The sequence below is a fragment of the Symphalangus syndactylus genome, chromosome 4 (assembly GCF_028878055.3).
Source record: "Symphalangus syndactylus isolate Jambi chromosome 4, NHGRI_mSymSyn1-v2.1_pri, whole genome shotgun sequence".
Lineage (NCBI taxonomy): Eukaryota > Metazoa > Chordata > Mammalia > Primates > Hylobatidae > Symphalangus > Symphalangus syndactylus.
Genome location: NC_072426.2, coordinates 90,181,397 through 90,191,592, shown reverse-complemented (window position 1 = coordinate 90,191,592; position 10,196 = coordinate 90,181,397). Strand labels below are relative to the sequence as shown.

The window sequence follows — 10,196 nt, the reverse complement described above, 5'->3', positions numbered from 1 at the left end:
CCTACTGAAGCCATTTTACTTTGCTTCTGCTAGCTGGGCTTCTGTTGCCAAACAGACAGCCCACAGAAGTGGCCATCTGCTGCAGTGGCAGCTCACCACCATTCCTTACCACAGGGTGATAGATGGCTCACAGCTAACAATTTCTCTAAACATGCTGGTGTTTTCAAGGCATCCATATACTCATGCAGAAGCATCTAAAAGGTAGAGCCACACTACTCCAAATAGAAATGGCTGCCACCTGGGATGTACCCCATGGACTTCTTCCATGGTTGATTAATTCCCTTTGCCCATATTTTGGTCTCTCAGCTCCTGGCCTGGCTTACCACAAGTTTCACAGTGGGCGGTTCTATGCAAACCTACCTGACATGCTTTGGCTTTATGTCCCCACCCAAATCACATCTCAAATTGTAATCCCCATAATCCCCACTTGTCGAGGGAGGGACCTAGTGGGAGGTGATTGGATCATGGGGGTGGTTTCCCCCATGCTTTTCTAATGATAGTGAGTGAGTTCTCACGAGATCTGATGGTTTTATAAACATTTGACAATTCCTGCTCCACACGCTCTCTCTTGCCTGCTGCCATGTAAGACAGGTCGGCTTCCCCTTCCACCATGACTGTAAGTTTCCTGAGGTCTCCCCAACCATGTGGAACTATGAATCAATTAAACCTCTTTTCTTTATAAATTACCCAGTCTCAGAAAGTTCTTTATAGCAGTGTGAAAACAGACTAATACACTATCCCAAAGTCTGAGGAAGCTGAGAAGCCGAAGAAAAAGGCTGACAAATACAGTTTCTTAGAAAGAAAGATTTAATAGGGACTTATGAACAGAAGCCATGTCTGTGTCACAAGGAGCAGTGAGATGAGATCATGGATCCCCGCCTCGACTCACTTTATAAAGCCAACACCTAATACAAAAATTAAAGATGTTTTTTAAAGACTAATGTCCTTCATGAATAAAGATGCAAATATTCCCAACAAAATATTAGCAAATCCAATCCAGAACATATAAAAAGAATGCATGCCACAACCAAGAGATTTTTTTTCTCCCCAAGGATGAAAGTTTGGTTCAATACATAAAATTTATCAATATAATTTATCACATTAATTTTTAAAGAAAAAATTACAAGATATCAACTGATACATAAGAGATCTTTGACAAAAATAAATTGATAATAAAACTCTCTGAAAATTAGAAATAGAAAGAAAGTGTCTCAACCTGATAAAAAGCATTCACAAGAAGCCTATGGTTAACATCATACTTAATATTGATATACTATTTTATTCCAAAGATTAGAAATAAAGCAAAGACGTTCATTGTTACCACTCATATTTAACAGTACATTTCAGTCTTAGCCGGTGTAATAAGGCAAGGCAAAGAAATAAAAAGCATAATGATTGGAAAGAAAGAAATAAAATTGTTTGTAATTGTAGATGGTATGACAATTATAAGGCATCAACCAATAAAAATGAAAAACAATTTTGAGAACTAATAGTGACAAGGTCATAGGATATAAGAGAAATTCAAAAAATTGAAAATTTCTGTATGCTAGTAACGAAAAATTGAAAATCAAATTTTCAAACATAATACCATTTACAACTACTATAAATAAGGAACACTTAGGTATATATTGAACCAAAAATGTAGAGAATCTACATTCTAAAAACTTTAAAATGCTCGTGAAGGAAATCAAAGATGACCTAAATAAATGGAAAGACATAATGCGTTTATGTTTTGGAATATTCAACATAGTGTCAATTTTCCTCAAATTAAAATACACGCATACTACAATTTCTACTGAAGTATCAAGAAAATTAGTTAGAAATACAAACCAGGTAATTTTGAAATTTATATAAAAGGCCAGATGACCCAGCATAGCCAAAACAGACTATTTCAATAAACAAAACTGATCACCAAACAAATTAATCACTGAAGAATTTGAACTAAGGAGATACTAATTTCTACAGGCAGAATAAAGCCTGAAAATGAAAAATCCATTCAATGGGCCATAGCATTACCCTAATAGCCAATCCAAATAAGGACATTACAAGAAAAGAAATCTATAGAACAGTATCTCTTATGAACATGAACAAAAAAATCCTCAGCAAAATATTAGCAAATTCAATACAACAATGTATAGATCTGAACAGATATATCACCAAAGAAGATTTACAGATGAAAAATAAGCATATGAAAAAATTCGCAGCACCATTTGTCACTAGGTAATTGCACATTGAAAAAAAAATGATGAGATACCACTATACGCCAGTTAGAATGGCTAAAATTAAAAAAAAAAACTGAAAATACCAAATACTGGCAAGGATGTGGAGCAACAGAAACTTTTATTTATTGCTGGTGGGAATGCAAAATGCTACAGCCATTTTGAAAGAAATTTTGGCACTTTCTTATAAAGCTAATGTAGTCTTATCATATGATCCAGGAATCATAGTCCTAGATATTTGTCCAATTAATTTGAAAAAATATGTCCCAGAAGAGGGAAAAAAACGAAATACAAACACTTTTCATGGCAAGGTGAAACAACATTAAGCACTGAGTATATTTCAGTATCAGAGAAATTTGTTTAAATTTTTGGCACAGTTTTAAAAAATGTATCCCCAACTAAACTGGAGAAATTAGGTAGAACATAGTCTGCTAAATATTTCTAGAATTCAAGGTACCTTTGAAAAGAATTATACATAGAAGAAATCTTTTAAAACAGAAGGGTTAAAATCTTGTACATTTAAAAAGAGAAATAAAAATTTCCTAGAAGGACGTACTAAATAGTTGATTTCTCACATTATGAAGGAACTGCCCTGCCCTCAAAACTTCTCCATGTCCATATAACTCACAAGCACACAAAATTTTCAGGATAAAAAAATGAGCATCTCTGGTTACCCAGCCATATGTCTTATAGAACAAACAGGAAAAATGGAGAAAGAAGACAGATATTTCCAAATTGAATCAACTTACTAACAAACATATTCTTTAAAATATCTGTAAAGTTGCCTCAAGGCAAAATAATCAGATTAAACAATTGGCTCTTAACCACAGCATGTTAAACAAATCATAGAGCTACCAGGATGATGTCTTTGGGTTACCCCCAGGTACTATCACATATAGATGGGAAAAAAACAGTCACCAATAGGAAAGAATTTGGGTGCTCAATTTGTCAGCACATATACTAAAATTGAAATGATACCGAGTAAATTAGCATGGCCTCTGCATAAGGATCACATAAAACTTTGTGAAGCATTATGTATTTTGGGGATTGGATAGTTATTGTTTAATGGGTATGAAGTTTCAGTTTTGCAAGATGAGAAAGTTCTAGAAATGATGCTGGTCATGGCTGCACAACAATAGGAACGTGTACTTACTGCCACTGAACTATACATTTAACAATTAAAATGGTAAATGTTATGATACCGTGCAAGCTGTCAGAATTGACATGGAGTAGCTTGTGCCAAACCCTAACAAAATAAATAAATAAAGCCAGGAGGTTGAGAAGGGAGAACTCTCATATACACATGCCTGTGGAAAAAAAATCTAATACAAAGACCCTGAAGGGCTCTTACGCATGTATGCCTGTAACAAGAACATTTGCCAAGGACTTTATAAACTGCAGTTTGCTACATGAGTCACAGGACAGCTAGCTGGATGGACGAGAATACTTGCATGACACACCGTCTCCACTAATGAACTGACGTCAACTCCTGCGATAAGCCCCCGTACCCAACGTTCTCTGTTTTAAGACAAATTAAACGTACTTTTTTCTTTTGCCTTTAAAAGCTTCCCCTTGCCTTAATCCCTCTGGATATACTTAAGGATCCTCAAAGCCCTTACAGCCTAGATTTGTAAATCCTCTACACATTCCTGAATAAACTCAGTAACTTTAGGGAATCTCTGTGTTACTTAGGTTGACAATGGATATATTTTACCACAATAATACAATTTTTAAAAAGGATTCAGGAAATATGAAAATGGTTCAGTTCTTCCCAAAATCATTTTTCCAACTTAATTCCAGGTTTGTGAAATTTTCGTTTTCATGATTTATTTCCTCGAGGTAAAAAAACACATCTACCTTGCTGTTTTTAATTAAACACATTTTGAGACAATTACAGATTCACATGTAGCTGTGAGAAATAATATGGAGAGATCTCATGTACACATTACCCAATTTCCCCAATAATAACAACTTGGAAAAACATTGTACAATACTATCACCCACTACACTAAAATTGATAGTCAAAATACAGAACATTTGCATCACACGAGGATCCTTCATTCACCTTTTTATTTCCATAGCCATTTCCCTCTTGGTCTTGCCCTCTCCTTAACCCCTGGCAGCCAGCAATCTCTTCTCCATCTCTATAATTTTGTCATTTCAAGAATATTATATAAGTAGAATCATATAGTATGGAAACTTTTGGAATTGCCTTTTTTATTATTCAGCATGATTATCTGGAAATTCATCCAGGCTGTTGTGTGTATCAATATTTGGTTTCTTTTTATTGCAGAGTAGTATTCCATGATACGGATGTATCACAGTTTAACTATTCACTTATTGAAGAACATATGCATAGTTTCCAATTTGGAGCTATTATGAATAAAGCTGCTATAAACATTCGTGTACAGGTGTCTGTGTAAGCTATGTTTTTATTTTTTCTAGAATAAATGCCCTGGAATGCACTTGCTGAGTCATGTGGTAGTTGCATATTTAGTTTTATAAGACACTGACAAACTGTTTTGCAGAGTAACTGTACCTTTTACATTCCAAGCAGCAATGAATGGGAGATCCATTGGTCTGCATTCTTGTCAGCATTCAATGTTGTCCCTCCTTCAATTAATTACTTTTTTAGGCATTCTGATAAATGGGTAGTGATATCTCATTGAAGTTTTAATTGCCATTTCTCTAATGGCTAATCATGTTGAGCATCTTTTCATATGCCATTGTATATTTTAATGACATTTCTCTGCATGTAATTTGCCAATTTTCTAATTAGATTTTTGTAATTTTGTTCAGCTTTGAGAGTTCTTTATATAGTCTAGATACTGTTAGATATGTTGGATATTTTGTTTACATATCTTTTATCCTACAATGTAGCTTGTCTTTTTATCACCTTAACAGGATATTTCATAGAGAAAACATTTTTAAATTTAATGAAGTATAACCTACCAGTATTTCTTTGTATAAATTGTGTCCTTTGCTGTCAAGTCAAAAAACTCTTTTTCTTACTCTAGATTTTGACAATTTTCTATTTTTTAAAGATTTATAGTTTCACATTTAACATTTAAGTTCATAATCCATTTTGAATTAATTTTTTATAAGGTGAGACACATATCAAGTTTCGTTTTTTGCATATGGATATCCAGCTTCTCTAGCACCATTTATAAAAAAGGCTGTCTTTCCTCCATTGAATTGCTTTTGCATCTTTGTCAAAAATCAGTTGGGCATATTTGCGTGATTATATTTCTGGGTTTTCTATTCTGTTCCATTAGCTATTTATCTATCCCTCCACCAATGACACACAGTATTTTTTTTTTTTTTTTTTTTTGAGTCAGGGTCTCACTCTGTCACCCAGGCTGGAGTGCAGTGGTGCAATCTCGGCTCACTGCAACCTCTGCCTCCTGGGCTCAAGGAATCCTCCCACCTCTGAGTTCCAAGTGGCTGGGACCATAAGCATGTGCCACCACTCCAAGCTAATTTTTGCAATTTTTTTAGAGATGGGGTCTCACTGTGTTGGCCAGGCTGGTCTCAATATCCTGGACTTAAGCAATCCACCTGCGTTGGCCTCCCAAAGTCCTGGGATTACAGGCATGAGCCATTGCACCCAGCCAACACATAGTCTTGATTACTACATATAATAACTATTGAAACTGGGAATGAATTTCTCCCGAAGGTGGTTTTTATCTAGTTCTATTGTCTTTCTATATAAATTTTAGAATAATTCTTTCTATAGCTGTAAAAATTGTATTGTGATTGATGGAAATTGCATTAAATTTGAATATCAATTAGGGGAAATTGATATTGTTAATATGTTAAATCTTCCAATCCATGAACATGATGTACCTTCTTTGAACTCATCAGAGTTTTATAGTTTCAGCATACAGGTCATGAACACGTTTGTTAGATATACATATAAGTATTTCATTTTTGTGCAATTTTACATGGTATTGTACTTTTAATTTTTATGTTCACAGATTCTTTGCTAGTATGTAGAAATACATTTTATTTTGGTAAGTGTAGCTTGTATCTTGTGAGTTTGCTGCACTCACTTATTAGTTCTAGAAAAGTTTTGTAGATTCCTGGAGATTTCCTATGTAGACCACCATGTCATCTGCAAATAGGGACAGTTTTTTTCTTATCAATCTGTATTCTTTTATTTGCTTTTCTTGCCTTATTCCACTGGCTGCAATATCCAGTACTATGTTGAATAAGAATGATGAAAGATAAATTGTTGCCTTGTTCCCAATCTCAGGGGAAAGGCATTCACTCTTTCACCATAAAATATAATATTATCTGTAGCTTTTTTATACATGCTTTTTATCAGGTGAATAAAATTTCCTTATATTTCTATTTTTCTGAGAGTTTTTATCATGACTTGGTGTTGAATTTTGTCAATGCTTCTTCTGCATAATGTAATCTTTTTTAGCCTGTTAATAAGGTGAAATACATTAATTGATTTTTAAATATTGAACTTTCCTCACATCCCTGGGGGTGGAAAAACCATTTGGCTCTAGTGTATAATTCTTTTTACATATTGCTGAATTCTATTTGCTAATATTTTCTTAGAAATTTTTGTGTTTATATTCTTGAGGGATAATGATCTGTTGTTTTCTCTTTTGTACTATTATTATTTTATTTTGGTATCAGGGTAATAAGAGTTTTATAAAATTCATTGGGAATTGTTCCCTCTTCTGTTTTCTGGAAGAAATTGTGTAGAAATGGTCCAGCATCATGTGAAAGAAAGTTAGGATTAGTAAACTTTTATTAGAAAAAACAAAATTATTCCAATTTTAAAAACAAGAACCACTGGACTAAATTATACATTGGTACCAATGGTTTTGAGTTTCTCCACAGATTGACTGGTGAGTGGTAATTGCTGTGTTTGGAAAACACACAAACTGATGCTCTTCTCTTGCTCCCAAATGGCGCCTGAAACCTCTGAGCACCTGTCGTGAAAAGCCCTGTGAAACGTGTCCAGATGATAAAGAAGCCCAAAAAGTGGGAGGATTCTTTCCCTGGCACTTGACAAATTCTTTCTGAAATGTCATCAGAAGGAACCTTCACACTACTCTTACTGTTGCTTAGGCTTTTGTTTTATTTAGCATATTGGGTCCAAGGAAATTATGCCCAGCAAGGACCACTGCAGTAAATATAAATGTTTTGGTTAATTTGTGCTCTCGTTAATATCTCTTGGTCATTTATTCCGAAGTGGCAATAACGCAGTTGGCCCGGTAAAAAGGTGTTGTTGAAGATCTGCTAATTAAGACAGTTCGACTTAAAAAAAAAAGTGATAATTCAATATTCGACAAATGTTTGGTTGCTTGTCTATTCTTTTGTTGCAAAAGGTATGCCAAACACTATGCTTTGTTCTGGAACGTAATAGACAAAAACAGAACTGACTGTGGGAGAGATAGATACAAATGAAACAATCACAAAAACAGGCACTTTACAAAGTGTGACATAGACTATGATAGACAATAAAAGTGACCAGGTTTGTGAGTCAGGAAAGGCTGGTATTGAGATATAAGGATGAGCTGGAGATAACTAGTGGAGGCTCCTCTACGGGTGCCCCAAGAGGTAGATATCACTATGCAAAGTTCAATAAGACACAGTACTGGGCTCTAGAGCTCATAGCCAGCATTTGTACTAGACCTCAGAGAATGAAAGAGATCTTTAGGACAGAGAAGTAAGGAAGGGAGATTTCAAACCAAGGGAACGGAAGCACAGTTTGCTATTCTCTAACATAGTATCTTCTAAATTCAAAAAAGGAAACCAGCCCAGGGGCACATATAGTTTCCAACAGACAGAGAAAATCCTTCCTGTATTACTTATCAGCTGATTCCAAAAATCCTCTCTGGACTTCTTAAACTGCATACTTAAACTGCCTGCTTCGGTGGGGGTACAACAAAGGCCTGGGCTCACTCAGCCATGTGCTTTGTGTTCTTAAATTTAGACACTTTTGTTATGTCTTTCATGGAAACAAGCAAAGTAGAGGTCCCCGAGGAGATGGTGCTCTCAGCCAGCTGGGGGACCCAAAATTCCATAACAGGATCTATCTCTGCTCACTTTCACTGAAGAGTAGAATTTTCACAGAGGGGGTGGGATTATGGCAGGCCAACTTTCATTGGCAGACCCATCCATTGTTCACAGGATTCTGTTTTAAGTTCCATTTCTTTTCAGTTTTTTATCCAGGGAGTCAGATATGTATCCCGTAGTGTTATATAAAGGGGCCATTGTGCCAGGATAAATTTAGCCTTAACAAAGGACTGCTCTTGAAGGCTGTCTTAATCCTGATCCATTTTATTGCTTTCTTTCATGACATGATACATAAAGCTATGAATGTACTGAGGATGACTATTGTTGAGGAGAGTTGTTCCTTCTGTTCTAAAGATAAATTGCATTATTTTTTAAATATATAATCACTTGAAAAGAGGAATCCTATAACTGGACTATTTATATAACCAGTTCTACAACAGATGCAGTGTAATCCTACGTATAAACAAGTGGATCTCAAATACCTTGATGGTGAGATGATGATTAACTTTATTTAACCTCAGGTGTGATGAGGAGAAAAATAGGTGTCTTCCCACCTCATTGCCATGTTGAGAAGCTTCAGGGCATCTTACTTAAAAGGTATTAATTGTATAGCAGAGGAATGCAACTTCAAGAGGTATAGAAAAAGAACCTTTGAAAAACCAGAGGATGATTATGTTGGTGAATGCTGTCCAGGTAAATAGCATTTCTCTATCCAGGAATCACACCTGTATCTATACCACTTATAGCAAATATGGATGCTGGATGGAGAGATGTTTTTACTGTTAATTACTGGATATTTTTCTTTAATGTTCCCCCAAAATTTGGCAGTTGAATAAAGCAGAAAGAAGATAGAATTTGGGCTTAGAAAGATGGGTATTAATACTGACTCTGTTATTTATAACTTAGCCTTTCTATGCTGTTTTAAATTTTTACAACATGCTGCATGCCAACCGAAGGAGAATTCTGAAAGGTAGTTAAAGGTACCCTAAGATTGGAGGAATGCACAATGGTTGGGCATCTTGCCTTGCACACACAACAGAAGGTGACCCAGGCACTGTTTCTTATGACCCAACCTAGCAACAGAAGGCAGCCCAGGTAGACTCATTCCTCCTGCAAAGTGACAGGAGTTTGTTGGTAACAACAGGTGAGTTCAACACCATCAGCAAAGATGATCAATTGGTACCACCACCAAAAATAAGCAAGCAGGAGAAGCACTCTTCTTTATCAAGAGACCTTTTGTTCTAAAAGAGATCCAAAGTGGGCAGACAGAACCAAACAAAAGGAACTCAGCAGAACAAGTGACCCTATTTGGGAAGCCTCTTTATCACTGTAGGCACAAGATGCTCCTCACCTGGCCAGAGAATCTGTGCAAATAGGATGGAGGGGGGAGCTAATATCAGTGGAAGGATTCCTACCACACCCCTCTTCCACCAAGAGACATCCAGGATCCAGACCTGGGTAACCCACTTCCATCCCCTCAGGTAGCATAAGCAGAGACCAGTGGAAGCCCCATCTGTACCAGACAATCAAAGAGGCCAAAATAGCACTCAACTGGCTGTGAAACTCAACTGCTGTTGGAATTACAACCCACAAATTACACCACGGCCTGCAAGTTAAAACTAAAGAGGGTAATTGCATGAAAAAATAAAAGATTTAAATAAGATCCAGAGTCTCCTAACATAATAGGCAAAATGTCTAAGACACAATCAAAAGTCATCCATCATACAAAGAATGAGGAAAATAATAACTTGAGTGAGAAAAGTCAATCAACTGATGCCAATGCCAAGGTAAATCAGATGATAGATTATCTGACACGGATTTTAAAGCAGCCATGATAAAAATTCTTCAAAAATCAATTACAAATTCTATTGAATCAAATGAAAAATAATAAGTTCAGCAAAGAACTAGAAATTATTTTTTAAAACAAATACAAAGTAC

General features: G+C 35.7%; 1 non-coding gene across 1 annotated transcript; it reads left to right on the top strand.

Annotated features, from left to right (window-relative positions):
- Positions 1–3,155: 3,155 nt before the first annotated feature.
- LOC129481388 (U6 spliceosomal RNA) lies at positions 3,156–3,262 on the top strand. Its single transcript, XR_008657395.1, has one exon. It is a non-coding gene; the product is annotated as a U6 spliceosomal RNA (small nuclear RNA).
- The last annotated feature ends 6,934 nt before the right edge of the window (positions 3,263–10,196 follow it).